General features: G+C 43.5%; 1 long non-coding RNA gene across 1 annotated transcript in view; it reads left to right on the top strand.

The window, feature by feature from the left end:
* The window catches only part of LOC144826652 (uncharacterized), a 152,287-nt gene extending 130,383 nt beyond the window's left edge, over positions 1–21,904 (top strand). The window contains exon 4 of the long non-coding RNA XR_013609871.1: positions 14,794–21,904. This is a non-coding gene — a long non-coding RNA (uncharacterized LOC144826652). The remainder of the gene's footprint in view (positions 1–14,793) is intronic.
* Positions 21,905–26,328: the final 4,424 nt, after the last annotated feature.

Consider the following 26,328-nt stretch of genomic DNA (forward strand, 5'->3'; position numbering starts at 1 on the left):
TGCGGTAAACAAGGAATTTGGGCCTTCTTACAGAAAAGCAGTACCTATCTTGGCAATCCAAGGAACAAGATCAGTAGTACTACCACCCCTTGCTGGTAAAAGGGAGAAAAGAGTTGTGTCCATCGACCTGGTCAAACCACATCCTGTGGCCGATAATAAGTAGTAGGCCCAGTGGACTCTCAAGAAGTAGCAGACGACCAAATCTTGCTACAATCCAAGAGGTTCAAACTGAAAGACTTATCACCTTTGATAAACCTGCAGTAAGAAAAGAAGGACTATGCAACAAAGCCATGGAACTTGTGCCTCTGGATACCCAAATAACAGTTCATCAAGAAACACCTGTCTACAATGATGTAGCCTCTGACTATACAAATATGACAAAGGAAGAAGCAACTCCAAAGATTAATAACAATCCTGATGCAATTCCAACAATTGACAGAACTGCCTCTGGCTATTTCATCAACTTTGATACATTTTCTGAGGATCCCAGTGAACCTGAAGATAAGCCAGTAAATAAAAATTTCAAAGAAAAAAAAACAGAACTCTTTCATCAACTTGGAAAAACATATCTGGTTTCACCATGGAATGAATTTTGGATTGTGTTAGGTGTACTGTTTCTCCTGCTCTGGCTCATTCTGGTTTTAAACTTGGGAAAGATGATAGATGGAAAATACAGTACAATGGACACAGCAAGTAAGAAAATCAACTTGGTCCTAAAACCTCACAAATCATCTCATCGTGAAAAAAGAGACCTGTCATCAGTAAACATCACAGCCGGTCCTATACCTGGTGGTATAGCATAGGACATAACTGATTATGGCATCTATGGCCCGGTGGAGCTATTAAAGATTCTACACCAGTTCAAGGTTTCTTTGAGTGACTTTGTATCACACAGCACATTTTCTGATGATTGGGACTTTGAAACTTTGAAACTCTTAACAACATGATGACAGATTTAGAAATGTCAGCTAAATTAACAGAACATGAATACTTAGAATGTTCATCAGATTATGAACAAATGTATTGTTTTAATCACTATGGTCACCATTATTTGCATAAATCTGCAAACCCTAGAAATGTTTTTACTTATAATCAATGGGAACATTGTCCAACACCGCCAAAAGCAGCTCGAAAACATTTTATGAAAAATGTGCATATTTCACAGGGTTTAATGTTACAAATCCAGAAACGTTTTATTTCAAAAAGATAAATAAGACAGGAATGAAAACAATGTTGACCAATACTAAACTAATTTATTCTGCAAACTTTTATGCTCAGCTGTCTACATTAGGATTTGACTTTTGGAAAGACAACATTGAGACAAAAACTGTCTGGGGCAAAGATTGGCAGGTGCCGGGTTTAGAAGCACTGTTCAGAGCCAGCAGCATGCGGGCGCTGTGCGCGCCCCCTTTTCCCCCAGCACAGCTGGGGAATAATCCCCACAGCGAAGGGGTTAAACCAGAACAAATAATGTTTTTAAATGACAATGTTCAACAAACTTCTTGCCTTGGCCTGCCTATAATAAAAGATTTAAACAAACCGTTTATACCTAAGCCCACATCTGACAGTAATCATACTACAGAAGAGGAGGTAGACGTACCCTATATTTTAAAACAAAACAGAACTAATCCTGATTGGAAAAAATGGTTAATCTGGCCCACAGACACGAATAACTGTCAAGATAGATTCCTGAACAAAACACAAGGGTTCACAGTGAATAGGCCAGATCAAAGATACCCCCAGAGACAATATCCAGGGATAATAACTACTTACAGTGTAGGAAAGCTTTGCCTTGAGTGGCTACAGAAATCTACACTTCCAGAAATCAAACAACACTTATCTTTACTTAACCCCTTCGCTGCTAGGCCTTTTTCCCTCCTGTGCTAAGCCTTTCTTTGGCTATTTGGGGTAGTGCGTGCTTAGGCCCCTGTAATGTTTTGACCACATAAGGTATCCATGTCATTTTTGCGTCCTTTTCTTCCAACATTATGGGGATTCTAAAGGTACCCAGGTTTTGTGTATTCCCTTGGAGGGGTCCCAGAAATTAAGCAAAATACAGTGACATTTTTGTTTTTTTCAGAAAAATGGGAAAAAACGGGCTGCAAAGGAAGGCCTCTGGGTTTTCCCCTGCAAATGGTATCAAAAAAGGGTTTATGGGGCTGAAATACCCATTACCCCAGCTTTTAGGGAATGGCAGTCTTTTGTCAGAGAACAAACATTTTTCACACAGTTTTGGCATTTTTCTGGGACCCAGCGTATTTTTGCTATTTTTAGTGCTTCCTAACTCCTTCTAGTTAATGGTAAAAATGAGTATGAAAGCAATAGATCCTGGACAGCTATACATTTGAATAAAGTAGACAAAATTCTGAATTCAGAATGGGGTCATTTGTCTGAATTCATGAAGGTTTCTTTATAGAAACTAGCAGTTAAATATTGGAAAAAATGAAAATTAGTTGAAAAAAACAGCCTTTTGTGTCAACGTTTTCACCTGTCCCTTCTTAGAATTAGGACAGCTCTTTGCAAGCAATATACCGTTACATTTGCTGGACCTTCCTGGTTGTTGGGATATATAGGACTTGTAGGTTTACCAAGAACCCGACGAACCCAGAGCCAAAAACTGCGCAGCAACTTGCAATGGAATTTTATTATGCACCGGGTTTAGAGCAAGTAGTCTTTGAAAATGTATACACGGAAAAATCGGTATGAAAGACACCAATGTATTTCTAAAATGGGTACAAATTATAGAGTTTAGAAACAGTACATATTTGAACATTTTGAAAATTGGGAATACTCATACTAGCTTGAGAATTATTGGTCATTTTTCAAAATGACTTCTTTTTTACACAATGTCTTTCATTTGGAAGGCAGAAATGCATCAAAACTCAACAGATAATAACAGTTGCTTTACATATCTGAATTACCCAAAGTCTCCTGATAAAAATGGTACCTCACTTGCGTGGGTCAGGCTAGTGCCTGCGACAGGAAATGGCGCAAAACGCAATGTGGTCGCACCTCAATTTCGCAGTGAAAAATGACCCTTTTTTGGCAGAGTGCCTAGCTGTAGTTTTTGTACCCTAGCTCAGCCGGCACCTAGGGAAACCTAGCAAACCTCTACATTTTTGAAAAGTAGAGACTCTGGGGAATCCAGGATGGGGTGACTTGACTGCCTCCCACCAGGTTCTGTTACCCAGAATCGCTTGCAAATCTAAAAAATGGACAAAAAAACACATTTTGCTCACATTTCTGTGGTGGAAAGTTCTGGAACCTGCGTGGATCAACGAATTTCCACCCACCCCGCGTTCCCCAAAGTCTTCTGAGAAAAATGGTATCTCACTTGCGTGGGTCAGCCTAGTGCCTGCGACAGGAAATGGCGCAAAACGCAACGTGGTCGCACCTCAATTTCGCAGTGAAAAATGACCCCTTTTTGGCAAAGTGCATACCTGTAGTTTTTTAACCCTTGCTCTGCCGGGACCTAGGGAAACCTAGCAAACCTATATATTTTTGAAAACTAGACACCCAGGGGAATTCAGGATGGGGTGACTCGACTGCCTCCCATCAGGTTCTGTTACCCAGAATCCCTTGTAAACCTGAAACATTGACAAAAAACCCCCACATTTTTATCACATTTCTGTGGAGGAAAGTTCTCGAATCTGCATGGATCAAAAAAAAAAACTCCACCCACCCCGCATTCCCCAAAGTTGTCTGAGAAAAATGGTACCTCACTTTCGTAGGTCAGCCTAGTGCCTGCAACAGGAAACGGCGCAAAACGCAACGTGGTCGCACCTCAATTTCGCAGTGAAAAATTGCCCTTTTTTTGGCAAAGTGCCTACCTGTAATTTTTTAAACCATAGCTCTGCCAGCACCTAGGAAAACGTAGCAAACCTATACATTTTTTAAAACTAGAAACCCAGGGGAATTCAGGATGGGGTGACTCGACTGCCTCCCACCAGGTTTTGTGACCCAGAATCCCCTGCAAACCTAAAAAATTGACAAAAAAAACGCATTTTCCACAAATTTCTGTGGTGAAAAGTTCTGGAATCTGAGTGGATCAACAAATTTCCACCCACACCGCATCCCACAAAGTCTTCTGAGAAAAATGGTACCTCACTTGCGTGGGTCAGGCTAGTGCCTGCGACAGGAAATGGCGCAAAACGCAATGTGGTCGCACCTCAATTTCGCAGTGAAAAATGACCCTTTTTTGGCAAAGTGCCTACGTGTAGTTTTTTTAACCCTAGCTCTGCCGGCACCTAGGGAAACCTAGCAAACCTATACATTTTTGAAAACTAGACACACAGGGGAATTCAGGATGGGGTGACTCGACTGCCTGCCACTAGGTTCTGTAACCCAGAATCCCTTGCAAACCAAACAAATTGACAACAAAAATGCATTTTCCACACATTTCTGTGTTGGAAAGTTCTGGAACCTGCCTGGATCAACAAGTTCCCACCCACACCGCGTTCCCTAAGGTTTTCTGAGAAAAATGGTACCTCACTTGCGTGGGTCTGCCTAGTGCCTGCGACAGGAAACGGCGCAAAATGCAACGTGGTCGCACCTCAATTTCTCAGTGAAAAATGGCCCTTTTTTGGCAAAGTGCCTACCTGTAGTTTTTGAACCCTAGCTCTGCCGGCACCTAGGGAAACCTAGCAAACCTATACATTTTTGAAAACTAGACACACAGGGGAATTCAGGATGGGGTGACTCGACTGCCTGCCACCAGGTTCTGTTACCCAGAATCCCTTGCAAACCAAATAAATTGACAACAAAAACACATTTTCCACACATTACTGTGGTGGGAAGTTTTGGAATCTGCCTGGATCAACAAATTTCCACCCACACCGTGTTCCACAAGGTTTTCTGAGAAAAATGGTACCTCACTTGCGTGGGTCTGCCTAGTGCCTGCGACAGGAAACGGCGCAAAACGCAACGTGGTCGCACCTCAATTTCGCAGTGAAAAATTGCCCTTTTTTGGCAAAGTCGTTACCTGTAGTTTTTTTAACCCTAGCTCTGCCGGCAACTAGGGAAACCTAGCAGACCTATACATTTTTGAAAACTAGACACACATAGGAATTCAGGATGGGGTGACTCGACTGCCTCCCACCAGGTTCTGTTACCCAGAATCCCGTGGAAACCTAAAAAATTGACAAAAAAAAACATTTTCCTCACATTTCTGTGGTGGAAAGTACTGGAATCTGGGTGGATCTACAAATTTCTACCCACCCCGCGTCCCCCAAAGTTGTCTGAGAAAAATGGTACCTCACTTGCGTGGGTCTGCCTGGTGCCAGCAACAGGAAATGGCGCAAAACGCAACGTGGTCGCACCTCAATTTCGCAGTGAAAAATTGCCCTTTTTTGGCAAAGTGCCTACCTGTAGTTTTTTTAACCCTAGCTCTGCCGGCACCTAGGGAAACCTAGCAGACCTATACATTTTTGAAAACTAGACACACATAGGAATTCAGGATGGGGTGACTCGACAGCTTGCCACTAGGTTCTGTTACCAAGAATCCCTTGCAAACCAAACAAATTGACAACAAAAATGCATTTTCCACACATTTCTATGTTGGAAAGGTCTGGAATCTGCCTGGATCAACAAAGTTCCACCCACACCACGTTCCCTAACGTATTGTGAGAAAAATGGTACCTCACTTGCGTGGGTCTGATTAGTGCCTGCGACAGGAAACGGCGCAAAACGCAACGTGGTTGCACCTCAATTTCACAGTGAAAAATGGCCCTTTTTAGCAAAGTGCCTACCTGTAGTTTTTGAACCCTAGCTCTGCCGGCACCTAGGGAAACCTAGCAAACCAATACATTTTTTAAAACTAGACACCCAGGGGAATTCAGGATGGGGTGACTCGACTGCCTCCCACCTGGTTCTGTTACCCAGAATCCCTTGAAAACCTAAAAAATTGACAAACAAAACGCATTTTCCACACATTTCTGTAGTGGAAAGTTCTGGAATCTGCGTGGATCAACAAATTTCCACCCACACCGCTTTCCACATAGTCTTCTGAGAAAAATGGTACCTCACTTGCGTGGGTAAGTCTAGCGCCTGCGGCAGGAAACGGCACAAAACGCAACGTGGTCGCACCTCAATTTGGCAGTGAAAAATGGCCCTTTTTTGGCAAAGTGCCCACCTATAGTTTTTTAACCCTAGCTCTGCCGGCACCTAGGGAAACCTAGCAAACCTATACGTTTTTGAAAACTAGACACCCAGGGGAATTCAGGATGGGGTGACTCGAAATGCCGCCGGTGCATTGCACAGACCGAATGGCATGACAGTGTACTCATATAAACCGTATCGGGTCTTAAAGGCGGTCTTCCACTCGTTCCCCTCGCGACCAAATGGTATGCGCCCCTGAGGTCCAGTCTAGTGAATAACCTGGCATTTCTCACTTGGTCTATCAAAACAGAGATAAGGGGTAGTGGATATCTATTTCTGATAGTGTTCCTGTTCAGCATGCGGTAATCCACACAGGCTCTCAGATCTCTGTTTGCTTTTTTGATGAAAAACAGAGGAGAAGCTGCAGGAGATCTGGATGGCCTGATGAATCCAATGTCAGTATAATGGTCCAAGTATTCTTTTAAGTGGGATGTCTCAGGTACGGATAACGCGTACACTCTACATGACGGAATGGTGGCCACCTCCACTAAATCAATCCTACAATCGTACAACCTATGCGGTGGTAACTGCTCTGCCTTGCTTTCGCTGAATACGTCTTTGTATTCCTGATACTCAGAAGGTAACCTAACCGATTTCTCAGCGGCAGTAGCCACTACCAATGGGGTTTGTAGCAGAGAGGCTAAAGAGATTTTGTGCCCTTCCATGTGTTTCTTACATTCTTACATTCACCTGACAAAAACTGAACCGTCTTTTCCTTCCAGTTAATCAAGGGGTTGTGGTGACGTAGCCAAGGCATCCCCAAATTATCTCGTACTGTGGGGCTTCTATAATGTTTAATGACAGTTCCTCCCTATGTACCCCTTCCTTTACCTCGACTGAGAGCACCACTGTCTCTGTCTGCTCAGTGATAAGACCTGAAGTCAAAGGTTTCCCATCAACAGCTAAGACTTCTTCTGGTGTTTCCCTAGGGACTCTATCCAATGCCAAGGTGGACACAAGACCGCTATCAATGAAATTACCAGTAGCCCCGGAATCAATCATGACCATGACTTGGTGTACTTGTAGCTGACTATCTAACCTCATAGGGAGTAGGATATGCGTCTCAGTGTCCAACAAGGTAAGTATTGTTAATGATGGGACTTTCCATGGTTGAGTGTCATCATTGCCTTCTGGGTTATTCACTAAGCCAACCGGTGAACTCAACACTGAAATAGCAACTTTCTTGTTCTTAAACCATTCCCCCCGTGGACTTAGTTTTGGAGGGACATTCCCTTACATAATGCCCCTTCTTTCCACAATACATACACAACCCCGCAACTCTACGGCTTTCTTTTTCTTCCTTGGTTAATGGAGATCTAACCGCACCTATTTCCATGGGTTCTGCATTACTCTCAGGGGAAGGTAAAGCTCTACGAGAAGTCCAATCAGGCCTAGAAGGGTCTCTATCCCCTTTTCTCCTGTCCCCTCCCCTGTCAGCCAACCTACAATCTAATCTCAGGGTCAGACTAATCATGTCTGCACACGTGGCTCGTTGAGGGTCTATTTGTGCGATTATGTCCTTTAAGCCATCCCTTAACCCCTGGTAAAAAAGGGGCATTCTTTTCTCTTCAGGCCAGGAGGTTTCAGCCACTAATCTATTAAACGTGGCTAGATATGACACCAAATCTCCTCTTCCCTGTCTGAGTTCCAATAGTTCTCTGTCAGCACTGAAAGTAGTGGCCCTTCTTTCAAACACTCGCTCAAACTCATTACGAAAACCTAACCAATCGGAGAGAACTGGATTGTTGTTTCTCACTAACGGTACTGCCCAATTAGCTGCATCACCTATTAGATATGATATGGCAAACGCCACGCGAGGGTGGTTGTTAGGAAATGAGGCGGGCTTACACGAGAAATGGAGCATAATCTGTGTTAGAAACACCTGTGTCTTGGTTGGATCTCCCGAATACCTCTCAGGACTAGCCAGAGGGATAGGAGGAGGGACAGTGACCTGTATCTGAGATGACGGGGCATCAAAGGGATTTCTCGACAACCTTTCTACCTTTTCTCTTAATGCGGTTGTTTCTTCTTTGGAGGAGGCAAGCTCCTGTTGCACCAGAAGCAACACCTGCATTACATCATCCATGGTGGCCATTGTTACAACAACTGAATCGGGTAGAGTGATATTCGTGGGCGTGTTATTCTGTCAGGTTTATCTCCACGTAATCCAGTTGTTGCATACAATGGTCCACCTCCAAATGTCACTAACACCTTGATTATGTTACACAAGGTGTTTGAGCCATTAGGCGAGGGAAAAATAGGAGGAGGGAAAAAAGGAAGGGAAAGGAAGGGGTCAGCAGGGAAAGGGAAACCTGAAACGACAAATAATACTTTCATAAGCAACAATAAGCAGGTAAGACTACACTCTTGAATTCTCGCTAAATGAACCTTGTATACCTGCTAAAAGTAAAATAACAAGACTCTTGGTGGTCAGCCTCTCTTCCCCTTTTTCTTGCGACTGAATATTGCCTATTAGAAACATAAACAACCATGTTACAACATCCATTAGGTATACAGATCAAATGTTGGAAAGTGTTCCTTCTATGTACCCTAGGACATACCCCAGAAGAAAAGATGAGAAACTGTAGTATTAATCCTACAAGAACCACAAAGAAGATCACTGGCCTCTGATGAAGAAAAGATGGATACAGCAGTGTGTAGGAGGCAAGAACCACAACACTCCGCTCCAGACGATTCTGCTAGACCTGAGCAGAAACCACTGCTGTTAGAATAAACAGTAACGTGCTGTTGCGACCACTAACACGCTCTGCTTCCTTTCCACAAAAAGAAACACATTAAGTCAAAATGGAAAAACGGTAACGTTTAGTTGAGACCACCACAACGCTCCGCTTTTCCTTCCTCCTTCTTTATCCAATAATGTCAATAAGCACGGCAGCGCGTAGTTGCTACCACCACTGCGCTCCGCGGCATATATCCCTGAGCCACAATCACAACAACCAAAGGGCATGAAGAGCACTGGCGAGTCAAAGTCATTCAGCAGAACTTAATTAGTTCCTCCTTGCAAACGTCCATAGAAAACCAAAGAAAAAGACGGAGACTCGTAGCTGCCTGCTAACGAGCCCCTTACAGGCACAGCCTTAACCAAACTAATCCTTTCGGCAGCGCGGCGGACGGCAGCACGCGCCGAACAAACGAACATCAAGAATCCTACCTTGGATTCGGAAATATGGGACCGGAGAATCCGCCCCGCTCAGCAGCCAAAGAACACGGCGTGAAGAGAACCTTCTCTCACGCCCGACAGCGTCAAGAACAAATCCAGAATAACACGCAACAGGAAGCGTGCCCTGACTCCTAAAGTACTTCCTGTGTACTACGGGAGAGGATCATGGGAAGTGTAGTTTCCATCGTAATGCAGGCGCAGTGCGGGCAGAATCCTGACAGTAAGTAGTGGAACGCTAATTGCGTTTTTGCCTGCTACGTTCACAGCGTGTGGTACATGGGGCAAAGTGATAATGTTTCATGTTCAAGGAGATAATCGGGCACATTTTCAAGGCATTCCGAATGTTTGGCAGCATACTTCAAGGCACATCGACTCGGCCCTATATAAGCAGATTCTGTGGCAAAAGCAGTGGGTAATTCAATCACTATCAGATGCCACGCCTGGCTCAGGACCTCTGGCTTTTCAACAGATATGCATTCGAACTTGATGGAGCCTGTCTGTTTGTAGAAAAAGCTGATGCTGCCTTGGAAGATTTAAAGCCTGCAAGGCAAATGCACGTTCTTTGGATCTTCAGCAACTTCAAGCCCAGTTTTGTCACTTTGAAGTATTTCTCCTTTTGGCAGAGACAGCCCTATCAGCCACAGATATAACAGCCCTAAAATACACTGGTCTGCCAATACAAGGGTATAGGCAGAGGTAAGGGCCATAGATCCCTCCAGCAAGCCTCCTCCTCTTCCACCGCTGTCCACTAGGAATGCAGTCTTAGAGGTCTACTCTAACCACATTTGGAGCATGTGAGAGGGAGTGTGTCCACCTCACTACTAGCCTGGAAGGTTATTCCTTTGGACCAGTAGGCCCTTAAGATAGTGGAAAGAGATTACACCCCTTCCCTTCCTTCAGGCTCCACCCTTATTTCCCTCTCCTTCCTCCTCTGCTCCAGACCACCTTGTAATCCTCCTGCAGAGAGGAGCAGTGGAGTTAGTGAAAGAACAGGAAAAAGGACAAGGATGCTAGTTTCGTTATTTCTTTGTGCCGAGTAAGGATGACAGTCTGCGTCCAATCCTGGGCCTCCAGGAGTTGAACTTCTTTCTCGAAAGGAGACGTTCAAAATGCTGACCCAACCCCAAGTGTTGCTAGTGTTCAACGCTGGAGCCTGGATGCTGTCACTCGACCTGCAAGGTGTGTATTTTCATATCCCCATTCTGCTGTCGCATCTGAAGTATGTACGTTTTGTGGTGGGTTCTAAGCTTTACTAGTTTTCAGTACTCCCCTTCGGCAGTAATTGCGGCTCACATCAGGAAGTTGAGCTTCCCCATTTTCCCCTTACCTAGTTCACTGACTAATCAAAATTCCACCTGAAGCCTTCCCAGCAACTCCAGTTTGTAGGGTCATCGGATTGCTGACATTCCTTCTCACAGGGTGCAACAGTTCCAGTCCTGAGGATTCCTCGGTCTGCTAGCTTCCTGCATTCTCCTTGTCATGCATGCATGTTGGCACATAAGGGCCCTGCAGAGGTGTTTCTGCAGACAGTGGGTACAGTATGGGGGAGACCTATCTGACTCCATTGTGATCACCTGCAGCACTGTGGCAGAAGTGGCTGGGTCGGGGAATGAGGCAAACCTCAGCAGCAGGATGGCCTTCACTCCCCCTCCCACTGTGACTAAGGTTGTGACGAATGTCTCACTTTAGAGTGGATAGCTCATCTGGAAGATCTGAGCATGAGAGTCCTCTGGTCTCCAGAAGAACAGGTTCTTCACATCAACTTGTTGGAACTGTAAGAGAATGGGCTGGCGCACAAGGCCTTCCTCCCCTACTTCCAAAGTCGGTCTGTCCAGATCTTGACAGCAATGTGGTACGTCGTCCAGCAAGGGGGAGTATGGTGTCACCTCCTTTGTCTGGAAGCATTGAGACTTTGGTCTTGGGCACGCTGCCAAGGGTCTTGGGTAACAGTCAATCATCTACTGGGGTCTCTGAATGTCAGAGCCAAAAGCCTGACCTGGTGTTACCCAGCTGATCATGAGTGACGACTTCTGAAAGAGGTAGTTCAAGATGTCTTTGCCCAGTGGGGCACTCCTCAGGTGGACCTGTTCACGTTCTTGGACAGTGTCACTGCCAACAATTCTGTTTGCGCCAGTGATTGTTGAGGGGAGCATTGGGGGATATGTTTCAGTTGAAATGGAGTTTTCCACGGCACTATTCTGTTCCCTCAAAGCCTTGGTTCCTCGAGTTCTGAGGAAGGTACACCAAAACCGGGCCTAAGTAATTTTCATCACCTTGGATTGGCCATGGAGGTTGTGGTATGCAGACATTCTGCGCTTCTCCCCACGTCTCCCACTCAAGCTGCCACACAGATTGGACCTCCTCTCCCAGTCGGAGGGTATCGTACTGCACCCCAGTCTCCAATGACTCCACCTACATGCCTGAAGATTGAACAGTGAAATAAGAGCTCCTTTCAGCTGCCACAGGAAGTGGTTGACATCATTCATTTGGCACATCACCTTTCATCAAAATCGGCTTACTCTGGCAGATGGGGTCATTTTGATGCATGGTGCACGGAAAAACAGTGTTAGCTCTTTGCAGGCCAAGTTAACCCAGGTTCTACAATTTGCTCTCCCCCTTGCCCAGAGGGGTTGTGCAATTGGTACTATTAATGGATATTTATTGGCATTGTCGGTATTCCTTTGTCTGCCAGACCAGCCGCCTGTCTTCAAATCACCCCTTGTGACGAGTTTTCTGAAGGAATTAACAAATCTGTATCCTCCTACCTCATTTGTTGTTCCCCAGTGGAACCTTAATTTAGTGTTAACTGTCAGTTTTTCTATTAGCATTAACTTCAGCCTGACGGGTGAGGGAGTCGTAGGCACTTAGGGCCAGATGTAGGACCTGTTTTTGCATGTGCAAATGGGTTTTCGAACCCATTTGCCCATGCAAAAGCCTATGCCCATGCACATAGCCTATTTAGCGAATCACAATTTCTTTGCAACTCGCTAAATAGGTTTTGCAACCTGCTATTTGGAAGGGGCATTCCCTTCCAAATAGCGAGTCTCAAAACAATGTACTAATGTTTTGCGACCGCAATTGCGGTCACAAAACACTCGCAATTATCACCTACTTCAAGTAGGTGGTAATGCACTTGCAAATGGGAAGGGGTCCCCAGGAGACCCCTTCCCATTTGCAAATGCATGAGAAATTATTCGTTAAGGGCAGGCAGTGGTCACAGGGACCAATGTCTGCCCTTAAAAAATGAAACGAAAACGTTTCATTTGTTTTCCGTTTCATTTTTTTTTTGTTAAGGAAAACGGGCTTCATTAAAAAAAAAAATGCTTTATTAAAAAGAAGTCACAGACATGGTGGTCTGCTGAACCCCATTGTGAATCGCAAAACAGTGTAAACACACTGTTGTACATTTCATTTAGTGCCTCGCAATTTGCGACTTGTAATAGCTCACTAATTGCGAGGCACTAAATGAAAGGGTCGTACATCTGGCCCCTAGTTCCTGTCCACCGTTCACATCCTTTTACCCTGGCAAGTTGGTGTTGAGAAACAGGGCTGCTTTCCTGCCCAAGGTGAGGTTACTCCATTCCATCTGAGTTAGTTCTCACCCTTCCAACCTTCTTTGCACTGCTTTATCCCGCAGAGAAGGAGCGGTTGCATAGATTGGATTCTAGACAGGCAGTCAACTACTACCTGGACCATGCAAAGGACACACAACTGGATGACCAGCTCTTTGTAGGGTACTGAGATGCCAAGAAAAGCAAAGCAGTGCAGAAAAGGAATCTTTCAAGGTGGATTATACGATACATTAAGGCCTGCTATGTGCTGGTCAAGAAGCAACCTCCAGAAAGAATCAAGGCCCATTCTATCAGGGCCAAAGCCACACTCCTGCCCTTGCTGGAAGAGTTCAAATTGCAGAGATATGCAAGGCATCCAAGTGGGCATCTTTGAACACATTCATCAAGCATTACTGCCTGGATTGGGAGGTACGTAGGGATGGTAGTTTTGCCAGATCCATCTACCCTCCTCCTAGCTGGGTATGGCTATAGAATATTTTCTACAAGTGATGAATCTCCAGGTAGAATTATCAATCAGTAGAAAAAGTTATTTACCTGCAGTACCAGTTAATCTGGTGGATACTCTACCTACAGTTTCTTCACCAATGCGTCTGCCTCCCCGCTTGATGGATAGTTGTAAGGATATATTTTGGCACTGCACTATTCTGTCAATATAAACAAGTCTTCTCACCTCAAAGGCTGTAAAAAACAAGAAGGAAAATGGCATTGTTGGGCTGAAGTCAGCGTAATATTGATCTGGGAACATCATCTGACACCACTCCTGGCGACGATATGAAGCCAGGCCTCCTTATCAGCGGCGTGTGAGCTTTGAAGTTCAGGAATCCAGTTTTACACCTGGAAATATTCTACTGGTGAAGAATTTGCAGGTAAATAGTGTACCCACCAGAAAAACTCTTACTGTATTAAGCAGCTTTTTTCTTATTGCTCTAACGTCCTCACTGTTGACTTTCACCAGAGCACTCAAACATTGGTATTTGCCAGTACATACTGCCCGAATAAGCACTTTCTGCCAATTATTTCCTAATGTTAGAGCCTCAATCACTGTGGCGGTTGGTGACCCTCAAAAATGCAGGGTCGTCGAAGTCGAGCCAGTGGCAGGCACTGTGATAAATCACAATGCCTTTAGGCTCACATTCCAAAGCTCTCAATCATTGCTCGTTAACAGATTTTAAAACGGCCGTGACTGAGAGCTCTAGAATTAAGACTAAGGCAATGCAGGGTTCTCACAGTGCCTATCAGTGGGCCAAAAAAGAACACATTAAAAATGTACTTACCAGCGTTTCCTCATCACCTCAAATCCTCCTGGAGCCTTAGCCAACCCTCGTCAAATCCCAATGCTGTTTTCATGCTACAGATGAGCAGCATGAGAGCAGTGACAGGATTGGCTGGAGACAGCTGCCTCGGCACTCCAGCAGGCATAGGGGGCCTGTGCTTGCTCTCAACCCAGCTGTCTAAGACAGCTAGGTGTAGAGGGTTACTGCACATGTCAGGCTGGCCGTCACAAGCCAGCCAGCCAAAGAGACATGCGGATTGTAAACTGGGGGAGTGAACACCACTCAATGTTGCCAGTCAGCAGCAGCCTCACCCCTAAACACTGCTCGGGCTGAGAGCAGTGGAAAATAAAATGGCTATTCATTTTATTACCGTTTTCTTTTTTTCCTTTTGCTGCACTGGCAGCAAGGGTGGGGTGGGGGGAGGGACACTCCTCTGCCCTAATGGAGGGGCTGCGCTGCCCTCTCATCAATCTGGCACCCCTGCTGACATCAGTTTTGGAGCCTGATGTGTTATCTGCATTTAGATCAATACATTCTTTAAATCAACCAGTAATAGGGAGAAGTGTTGTCTGTTATTTTGCTCTTATGTCCTTTTTTTTTCTTTTTGCAGGTCAAAGCTTGCCCGGAGGCTCACTGGACCCTTGAAGTACTGACAAGCCTACAACTCCTTCAGTATGACCCTACTGCTCTCCTCCCACACTCCTGTCTCCCTTTATAATTCTTCATGGTTTCTCTTGTCTGTAAAACCTGTGGCGTTCTCTCTCTGCTCTCACCCTGTTCACATGAGCTGAGGTGCTTTAATCGTAGCATTTCGCCAAACCAAACAGGAACAGAGGAACGAACAAAAAATCCTTATCCACTCCCTGCAGCTTTCATTTTTGTTAAAGATATCTCTGCATTCCTTGCCCACTTTGTTCCGGCATCATAAAACTGTTTGTATCTTCAGTGGGGTTTTTATTTTTTAAGATTTTAATTTAGAACCAAGATTCTTTTATTTTTCTCCATCTCCCTCTCCGGCACCCACATCACCATGTTTAAATTTATAAACATATTCGTTTCAATCTATACTGCTTGGTTTCACAACTTGTGGGTGTCTTGTCAAATGTTGGTGCACTGGATGCTATGCTAGTGATGCAGCATTTTTTGGGTGACTGGACATCATGTTGGGAACTTGGTATCATGTTGGGGGGGGGCATGAGAACTATGTCGGAAGCGTCTGCACCTCGTCGGTAACGCAGGCATTCCTTAGGTTTCGTATTGGAGGTCTGAGTATCATAGTGGAAGTTTCCATGTCAGGCAGGGACCCAGAGCACCAGGTATGGTCCAACCCACAAATGTGTTGCCAAGACACCCTCCGAAAGGAATTATAATAGCCTCATGGCAGCAACTTACAATTAGTCTAATCTACATGCTCTTTTGCTATACTGAATTATTGTGTGTGCACTCTTATAAGAGATATGTCGCTAGATGGTCAGAGCACAATCATCTGCTTCTTGCCAAGGTCCTGTGGCAGTGTTTGCTGTGTTGAGTTTATGATCGGGTGATTTCAGTAGCGTGCAGTGCACAGGACCACTGGTCTTTCTTATCTGCGATACTGGCCTGTATCACTGAAACTTCCTCTGAGATTTGGCAGATTTGGTGACTAGGTAGCTCTGCAGCAAGTGTCCAGCTATACACTCCTTAACTTACTGGTTTACTGCCCAAATCTTTACTTCTCCTTCTTAAATTTGGAATACAACTCTTATCAGGGTGGGTAGGAGATAACATGATGCCTCAAGGGACCTTAATGTGTCTTCAGGGGTTCGGAGACGTGTGCCAACCATACCCATTTTCAGTTCAACCTCGGACCATGTCTCTCCCTTCATGGCAAATATTCTGTCCTTTATGCTCATGGAATTGCATATGTGCTTACCCATGTACCAGCGTTGCAGGCATGATGAAGAGAGAGAGAGAGAAACATTTCACCATTAGTTCCAGTATATCCAATATAATCCTTTACTTAGTCTAAGAGCCCCCATATTAGTCCTACTGACTTTTATCCCTGCTGCCATTAACCCCTGTAATTCATATCCCCCTACCTGCCTCATATTTTATTTCCCTTAGACATTTTATATTCTGTGCCCCACTACTTCCTCATATAGGGCAAGACATTTACTAGTTCTTGAGGGTTTGTGAATATATTTTTGAGTGCCAATGCATACTTTTAACTGGGAAACGCAACAAATTCATGACAAATTAACTTCAAGCGGTCGCACTCTCATTTATAGGACAGGGTGCTTTTATGCAGCTCACTAATTCATTCCACCTTAATGACACCTATCACTGTGCCACATACCATCACACATACTCCCCCTTCCATACATCTCTCAAAAACTCTTACCTTCCAAAAGCAAATTCACCACCTATCTCTCTTTTTGCATTTATTCACCGAGGCTCTATTGTTTTGAAATGCAAAGTGACGTCATCTTAGGAACATTTGAGAATGCACATTAATAACAATGGTCTTTACATACGAGTGCTGAAATAAGCGAACTCTACACAAAATCCAGAATCTGAATGATCAAAGCGTTGGCTGCTCAGCAAAACATCCACTTTATAACCAAGACCTTCCGAGGGTGGTGTAGGGAACACTCCTTTCATGGCTAAGGGTTGCTTGATGTTTCCCCTCATTGGGTTTTCTGTCCCTGCTTCGCTTCCGTCCTTCTGTACTATCCTTGTACAGAAGTATTCTGGGAGTGTGGTACTGAGAAAGTGCCACTGACGTCCAATGTGCTGTATTTGCTTCTGCTTTAAATCTTGTTTTTGTGATCTTTGATTCTCTAGACCAGTGAGTGGCCCTGCTTAGTGGTGTCCTCTATCTCAGCCTCCTTTGACACACACAGACTCAGCCTATGCACAGAGATCTCTTGAGGAGAGCACCCTATCATTCTCATAGTCCTTTTTCTCTTGCTAGTAGCTCATCCTGTAAAAGGTGGTTGTAGGTCTCTTGCAGAATAGTAAAGGCGCATTTAATGAGTGCTTGTAGAATTGAAACACAATTGTATTTGCTTTGAGACAAGCTGCTGCTGATTTTGGTAGAGGGGGATGCGGTGGAGATGTGTGCTCGGAGAGCTTTCCAGGAATATGTAAGTTAGTGATGAAGGAGGAATAAGTGAGACTTCAGGTACCTTAATAAACAGATTGGTAGCAGAATATTCTTCTTGGATACTGTAGGCAAGCACAGTATTTAAAAGTGTTAGAATGTGGAAAAGGGAGTTAGAAAAACAAGGCGACATTTCATGAGTTTAGCAAGGTTCGACAGACAGCAGGTACACTACTAGAGGGCATTTTTGGACCTGCGGTGTAATTGACATTGGGGGCGCCTCCGAGACTGGAAATATTCACTTTAGCTGTTAATGGCTTCAATTTGTGCATTAATATTTAATCCTTTTTTTTTAACAATACGGCACTAGAGGTGAGAAGATTTTATCTAGGTTCAAATGTCAGCAAGACCTAGAGAACAAATTCATATTGCATCTGTAGGTTTATAAAAAATAAAAAAAAAAGGATGGAAAATTAACAGCCAGCCTAATAGTCTTTCTCTGCCATTGAATTCCAGGTTTCTATGCTATGCGCTTTGTAGGCACAGCTTCCTAGATCTAGGAGTGGAGCAGTAGAAGCACAAAACCAATATCTTGAAAATAGTTTATTATTTAGTACGCGCATATATTCCACATAATGTTCAGGAATCATGCATACATTTGGCGTTGATCGTGTTATCAGCAATGTTTGTAGCCTGGGAAAGAGTCTGATTTCGCAGTTCATTTTCCATCTACATTGTAACACGTCGGGGGCCAAAAATCTAACTGAGCATGTGTTCTGAAACTGATTCTGTACAGCCTTCAACGCATGCACAGGGGAAAGCGATGCCACCAGGTCTACAGACCAACCCAACACAAATATATATTGAGAGAAAAATCGGCCAGCCCATTTTGGTGTCTGTTAAGTAATATGCCATTAAGCACTCCAAATGACCTGACCAGGGCCTGATGTGTTTGACACCACAGATAATATGTCAAGAGATATGTGACAAGGGCCTTCCAAATCAACGAGGATATGTTCCGATATGAAAACAGCGTTTCCAACAATCAGTCACTGGGGTTGAGTCGAATAACAAGGTCAATCAACCAAGCCACTGAAAATTGCTTGTCACACGGAGCCACCTACCCAATGAGAATGTATTCTCAGTTAGATGTAAGTTCCAGTCAATGTGTATGGAGCCACAAAAGGACAATCCAACTTGAGGAGTTTCCAGAAACAGATACAGACCTATCCATTGGGCATGTTATTCTGAACTGAAATGGGGGAACCAGCCAACTCACTGAGCATGTTTCTGAAACTGGGTACCAGGGACCAATCACCCCATGACCATCTTCCGGAACAGGATGCTAGGGGCCAGCCAACCCACTGACTATGTTTCCAAAGCTGATGTGCCACAGGCCAGATATCCCACAACCTAGTTTCCAGAGCTGTATGCCAGAGGCCAACCATCCTACTGAGCATGTTTCTGGATCTATATGCCAGGGGCCAAACAACCTGCTGAGCAAGTTTTCAGAACTTGGTGTAAGGTTCCTCCAACTCCCATGAGCATGTCTGTCTGGAGACATAAATGTAAGTATGTAAGGGGGAAATAGTTTGAAATTCTACTTGGATTTGGCATTTCCTTGGCTGGTGCCATTCCTTTCCCCAGTCTCAGCATATCACATTTTAGTAGTACATCTGACAGTCTAAATCTCATTGCCTACTGAAGCTTGTTTACTGAGTGCTACTAACCTCGATTGCAGTTATAAATTAGAGGTACAGTTGAATTCAGCACTCTGTTTTCAAGACCTGTGGAAATAATGCCTTGTTTTAATGCTATAAAGTAGTTAGGTGAAAGCTTCTTTTAGGCTCAACTTTTCAGTTTATATATCCCCTGCTAGCTTCATTCCTTATTTGTTACCCATGTACCCAGCAGAATAATGCTCTGCCAATGCACCGTTTACTTTCACACCTCCCTATTTTCTTTCAAACCATGGTGTTTTCTTTTCTTGTTTTCTGCACGAATATAATCTGCTCTCACGTGGTCTCTCTTAGGTCATTTCCAATTCAAGCCAATTAATGACAGACTTTAGGAGTGAGGGTCTTTCAAGGGCATAGTTATAAAACCTATCGACCTTTAACCTCTGTAACATAGATAAGCTACTGTTCTATTCTATGAAGGACAAGTCTCTGAAATAGTGAGCAGGACTTATCTGTACTTCTGTGTAACAGTAGGTGGCTGAATCTTTGTTATTGTGAACTGAAGGAGATTAATCCATATCTCTTTTGCCCATTATCTGACAGGCAAAGGTATCCATGGCAATTCTTGTGGATTTTTTTATAGCATCCCTGTAGGCCAATAAAGCAGCCAACTCTCTCTTTTAAGGCCTTGAATTTTAGATGCAGCTTGTCACTTTTCAAGTCACAATGTTGCGGTGATATATACATATACTGTAGAGGTATTACTAAACAGTGGTTCAACTGCATTCTAGAGGTGTTTCACATAATTAGTTGGTAATCACCAGAGTTGTCCTTCTCCTGCTGTCCAGCACAGGTGGAAGATGCATGTTACAAATATTGTAAAATATTCTGCTTAGATTCTGCTGACGTGTACATCTGATGTTCTGCACGACTAAAAGAGGCTTCTAAAAACCCTTTAAAATATACGGATCCATTTTTGCTGATGATAGTAGCTGTCCAGCAAGACTCAAATATGCATGCAACAAATCATACAACGTGCGCTGTTCCGATTCCCTTTCTTTCATTCTTTCTCTTCTGTTTCATCTGTCATTTTCCCAGATCATTGTCTGTTAATTAACATGGATGAACGAGAGGTGCAAGGTGGGGGTCGATATACCTACAAGTATCACACATGAGTCTTTGATCCGCAACTTTAGAGATTTGGCTCTATTTCCAGTACGTTTTAAAAGACACCACTGTTCTCACATGCTGTATTTTGACACGACTTACAATTTGCTATTGAAAGTACTACAAGAGGTGTACTATCCACTCTTGTTCTGTCCAGGATGCCCTCGCTCACCTCCTTCCACTTTCAGTCTGCCACCGCTGCTTCGAATAAGACTTAAATTAACAGTTGTGTTCACAGAGGTAGCTAGTGCCTGGTGTAAACTGCAGCTGTGTGTCTGAGCATTCCATCACTTCTGCCTACTATATAGATTCTTACCCCTGCTTCCTAGTATAAGAACTTGGGAGTCCTTCAGGTGTGCACCTTTTTAACAATGATATAACTAGTTTTGGTTTTAGAGATAATGCACTTTAATAATGTAATCTATTTATAGAGAGATGTTAATAGATAATTGCTGACATCCAGTGAGAGGATTGGTTACTGACAGCCGAGCAGCTCCTAAGAAGAGCACAGAGAAGGTGAAAGGGCACAAATCAAAGGCATTCAGACACTGTTGCTGCTATATTGATATCTTGAAAGATTTTTGTTTGTTGAAACTTTTGTGATACATATTTATTTTATCAGAAACCTTTAACATAAGGAAGGGAAATGTGCTTTGTTCTGTTTTTCTCTCTCTGGGACTCTGTATTTTATTAGTGCTGTCTTTCTTCCCCATTGCTTATTTTTTTATTTTAATATGTTTCTTAATACAGACTTACCCTGCAGAAGGAAGGGTCTAATGCTGCTGAATGTATTGTTAACTGGATGTAAAACTTCTCTTGTTGCCTTTTTTTCATTGTGTCCCACTCTTGTGCCTGATGTGCATTCTCCACGTACTTCATTGTAATGTAGTAACCATCATTAACTAATCATATGAAGAGGTAATAAGATATTTGTTCTAAATGCCATTCCTGAACCCCCAACTTGCTCATAATTAAAGTGAGTTTGAGCTGCCTTCATGTGTGCCCTGAGTGTATGGTCTACCAACAGAAGAGTGCGATGAACTTCTTCTATACTTTGCAGTTTTTTGGTTATATAATGCAGAACTGCATACCCTGAATCTGGACTTATTTTAGGGGGTTGGGATTCGGGAATAAATGCACAGTATCATCCCTTCTCGGTGCAAGGTTAATGCCGCGCTGCATGCTGATGGGTAGCCAACCAATGTGTTAAATATGAACCTTCCAAGTGGTTAAGTCCATATATACAGCTGTGTCTGGTGTTACAAGGTGGTGAGAGGTAGCATACATTTTGGCATCAAACTCCTCAGATCTACCTGGTAATCCTGATTGAATTCTTTCAAATAGGAGGATTTAGGTGAAGGCTGGAATGGTCTTTCCAGAAATATCTTTGTGAAGTTATATAGGAGTTATTTGATAAGTCAGTGCTATTTACCTTTGGTAAGAAGGAATGAATATCAAACTGTTTGATTCTGATGGAATTTACCCCACTTTACTGTTTTTTTGGTGACTGCACTCAAACATACAGGGCACTAATCCTTTAGTCAATGGGAACGTCTGGACATTATATATGCCTAATGGGCACTTCTGAGGTGTGTTCCACATGTGGTATCATTTAATGCATATATTTAACTTCCCAGCTCCATTTCCATGTTTTATTTTGTAAATATATGATGTTTGGGGCTTGAGTATACAAAATGTAAATATATTTCATGTATTTGTACTAATTCTAATCCATTTGCTGTATAGCATAGGTGTGCAATGCAGATTTGATCTAACTGTGTATGGTAACCTTGCACCACTCAACTGTTAATGAACAAGTTAAGCCAATAAAGGATCAACCAGTGCATTAGCAGTTTATCCCTTTGTCTGGTCTCTTTTTTTTCTGCTTGTCTAAACGAAGATGATGTAATGTTTATCTGAAGGGGGCTGAGTCATACAAGGTTGTCACAATAACCCTGACTGTGTAAATTATTGAAATTTGTGTTAATTATGTGCACTATTACTATATTGGATATTTTGGAAATTCAACATTATTTCCCACATTTGTGTCAAAGCCAGACACTCCTTGTCTAATCTTTTTCATAGAGATTTCTAACCACAGATTCCTCACCTTGTAAATTTGCCAGGGTGTCAGACTTTACCTGGAAATTTTGCTAGCAATTCCACTGTGCATTGGTAGGTGAGTGGTGCGGCTCAGCGTTGAATATGTCGTGGCCACATATGACATTTGGGGACACTTATGTGTGCAACCTCTGCGTTTTGACATCAGTTCCTTTCTTTCTCCTTCTTTCAACGTGTATCCAAAGCTTTTGAGTACTGTCATTCTGACAGTCTTGTTTCCTTCTAAAACTTGCCAGTGGGCAGTATTTCTCCAATAAAAAATATGGTTTTAAGCAGTGTCACAACTGTTATCGTCCAAAGTTAGTGACCGACACGCACAATGTTTGTCCTTGGTGCCGTGGTTCCAAACACGACTCTGCCTCATGAGACTGCAGCAGGAAAATGAAGCTTAAGGCTATTTGTGAGCATGAACCAAAACTCGCCATTGCCGAACTTCACAATCAAAGCTGAGGAAGTGATCTAGGTTGGAATCAAGAGTGTGGATATGCTCTCGCTTCTTAGACATCTCTTGTGATCGATTGTAATTGAGGCCACAAGTTTCAGGTAAGTTGAAAAAAGCCAAGAAACATTACCTGCCACCCTCACCACTCGGATTTGCGTGACTCCCCGGGCAAATCTAGGCTTCAAAGTCGGTCTTCCAGGTCGGAACCAATTGCAGCACCCGTCCGGATGCACCTTGAATACCCGTGGCCATCAAGGACACCACGACAGATCCAAGAGCTGAAACAGGCTATAGACACTATTTTTGGTGACCCGTCGGATCCCTCTGGCACACCTTCAGTCCCCAAGGATCCATGGGTACTTCCAGTTGCGTTACGGCCAGCAGAACACCCAGATTCTAACTGTACCCCTCGAATCAAGAGTGGCCTCTTCCTCAAGATCAGCTCCCCCAATCCAGTGGCGCACTTGATGCCACCCACAGCGCCATGTCTAATGTCATTCTCTGCACTAAGGCCAACAACATTGATTCAGACATCGACACCAGTACCGATGTCGGAAACAGAACCAATCGTTTTATTAGACTCATAATCACATTCTCTTCCGCCCAGACCTCAATAATCTGCCCAATCTGAACCTGACACATATACCCCTGATAGAGCAAGATTTCGCATCGCGACTTGCTCGATTCATGAACCTCGATTTTGCCATAACCTCATAATAAACGTACGTTATTATTAATATCTTTATTTTGGAGATGCGTGAAAGGTAGCGCAGCTTGCCTATGTGTTCTACTAATACGATTAATCCTCGTCCCTAAAATGGCCGCTGCTTGGCTTTTCGTTTCTGCGCATGCGTGAGGCATAGTCAGCTGACATGACGCAGTCAGAATTCGAGAGGGAAAAGGTGCGCATGCGTAATAGCAATAACGTGCTGAAGCTTTGTGCTGCTGCTCCTGTGATGTTATTCATTGCACTTATTCACTAATGCATAGTATATTTTTATAATGATGAAACTAAAGTACGAACTTATAACATGTAATACATTCATTTATTTCTATGTATTAATTTGTTTTCGCTTACTTTTCATGTATCCTCGACACTGAGGGGTAACGGGGCTGGGGAGTCCATCTTGGAGGGTATTTCTGCGCAGAATCAGCCGTGGTGCGGTGACATTGAAACCAAGCCAAAGAAGGTTGATGCCAGAGCCAGCATGGGAACGTGCACCTTCACCCAGCCAAGGCATCATGATTGTATTCTATTTGTATCAAATTGTATTCTTTCCATTGTATTCTCTGCGACTTCTCGTGGGAACCCCAATCTTGCTAGGCGGCACCCTAGGATGCTAAGTAGGGCTTGTAATAGTCTGTTCTGATGGATGTATGACGTTACAACGCATACTTTTACAACGACTACCATTACAACGATTTTTTTACAACGCAAAAACTTTTACAACGCATACCATTACAACGTAAATATTGGTAAGTATATAATATTTTTTTAATATAAATTAATTTAAATTATTAAAATATAATTAAATTGTATTTAATTTTATTAAATTAATTTAATTTAAATATAATTTTTATTTATTTTTACAAATTAACCCTGTACCCCAAAAACCCAAAACTGACCCTGAACCCTAAAAATATTTTTTTAAATAAAAAATTAATTTAAATTATTAAAATATAATTAAATTTTATTTAATTTCATTTAATTAATTTAATTTAAATATAATTTTAATTTATTTTTACAAATTAACCCTGTACCCCAAAAACCCAAAACTGACCCTGAACCCTAAAAATACCCCTTTACCCAAAAACCCAAAACTGACCCTGAACCCTAAAAATACACCTTTACCCAAAAACTGAAAACTGACCCTGAACCCTAAAAATACCCCTTTACCCAAAAACTGAAAACTGACCCTGAACCCTAAAAATACCCCTTTACCCAAAAACTGAAAACTGACCCTGAACCCTAAAAATACCCCTTTACCCAAAAACCCAAAACTGACCCTGAACCCTAAAAATACCCCTTTACCCAAAAACCCAAAACTGACCCTAAACCCTAAAAATACCCCTTTACCCAAAAACCCAAACATATAATATTTTAAAAATAATTATATACTTACCAATACTTACGTTGTAATGGTATGCGTTGTAAAGGTACTTGCGTTGTAAAATCCTGCGTTGTAATGGTATGCGTTGTAAAAGTTTTTGCGTTGTAAAAGTTTCGTTGTAATGGTAGTTCGTTGTAAAAGTTGCGTTGTGAATGAATGAATGAATGAATGAAAATACATTTGTACAGCGCGATTGCTGCCCTGAGGCGTCCAAGCGCTAGGGAACCAGAAGGGGTGTAGTGAGACTGTCAGAGACTAGGAGGAAAAAAGAAAAAAAACGGGAAGCTGGATGGTTACGGGGATTTGAATAGATGAGTTTTTAATTGCTTGCGGAAAGAAGCAAGATTCGGGTTAGATCTCAGGTGAGGGGGAAGGGTGTTCCAGATTTTTGAGGCGTTAAGGGTGAACATTCTTCCACCTGCTCTAGATCTCTTGATTCTGGGAATTGTTGCCATAAAGGCCTGACTGGAACGTAGTTCACGGCCAGGGTGGTATTGGCTGACTAGACTACGCAAGAGTTTTGGGCCCGAATCCCAGAAGGCCTGATGGGCAATGCACATTGCCTTAAAGGTCACTCTTTTTCGCACTGGTAGCCAATGAAGGCTAGTCAGTGCCTCTCTAACTGAGGTTCTTTGTGGAATTTGCAGTAGAGTGCGGGCCGCACAGTTCTGCACCAGTTGCAACCTATTCAAAGAGTACTCTGGAGCTCCCAGGTAAAGGACGTTGTTTGAGTCCAAGCGTGATTGTATTAGGCCCTGAATAGCTGTTTGTTTGGCCTCCATTGGGAGCAGGGGTAGGACCTTCTTCAATGTCCGAAGAAGTCCGAAGCAGATGGCAGAGAGCCTTGTGGCCTGAGTGTTAAAGGTGAGGTTCTTGTCCAGCCACACCCCTAGGCTTTTGATGTTATCTTTTGGGGCCGGGGGGGGGCCTAGACAGGTGGGCCATAATGACTTGAAGAGGGTCGGGTCAGCCGGGCCTAGCAACATGAGCTCTGTCTTGTCCCCATTCAACTTCAATGAGGACAGCGTCATCCAGGACTTCACCTCCTCCAGACATTTGGTAAGACCCCCCGATGGAGAATGTTGGGCTTCCTGCGCTAAGGAGACCACCAGCTGTGTGTCGTCCGCATAGGAAATGATCTTAACTCCATGCGGACGAACTACCTCAGCCAGTGGCCTCATATAGATATTAAAAAGCGCAGGGCTTAAAGAGGAGCCCTGAGGGACTCCACACTTCATCGGTATGCTGGAGGAGACGGCTTGTCCGTCAAACACCTGGAATGACCTGTCACTCAGGAAGGATTTTATCCAGAGCCAGGCCTTATCCACAATGCCGACGTTTGCTACACGGTTCAGTAAGGTGTTATGACTGACCGTATCAAACGCCGCGCTGAGATCAAGAAGGACCACTGCCACTGATCCTCCTTGATCGATGATTTTTCTGGACTCCTCAACTACCATAAGGAGGGCGGACTCTGTTCCATGCTTAGGCCTGAAACCTGTCTGTGTAGGGTCTAACAACAGATTGTTTTCCAGGTAGTTGA

This window comes from Lissotriton helveticus, chromosome 3_2 (assembly GCF_964261635.1).
Source record: "Lissotriton helveticus chromosome 3_2, aLisHel1.1, whole genome shotgun sequence".
Lineage (NCBI taxonomy): Eukaryota > Metazoa > Chordata > Amphibia > Caudata > Salamandridae > Lissotriton > Lissotriton helveticus.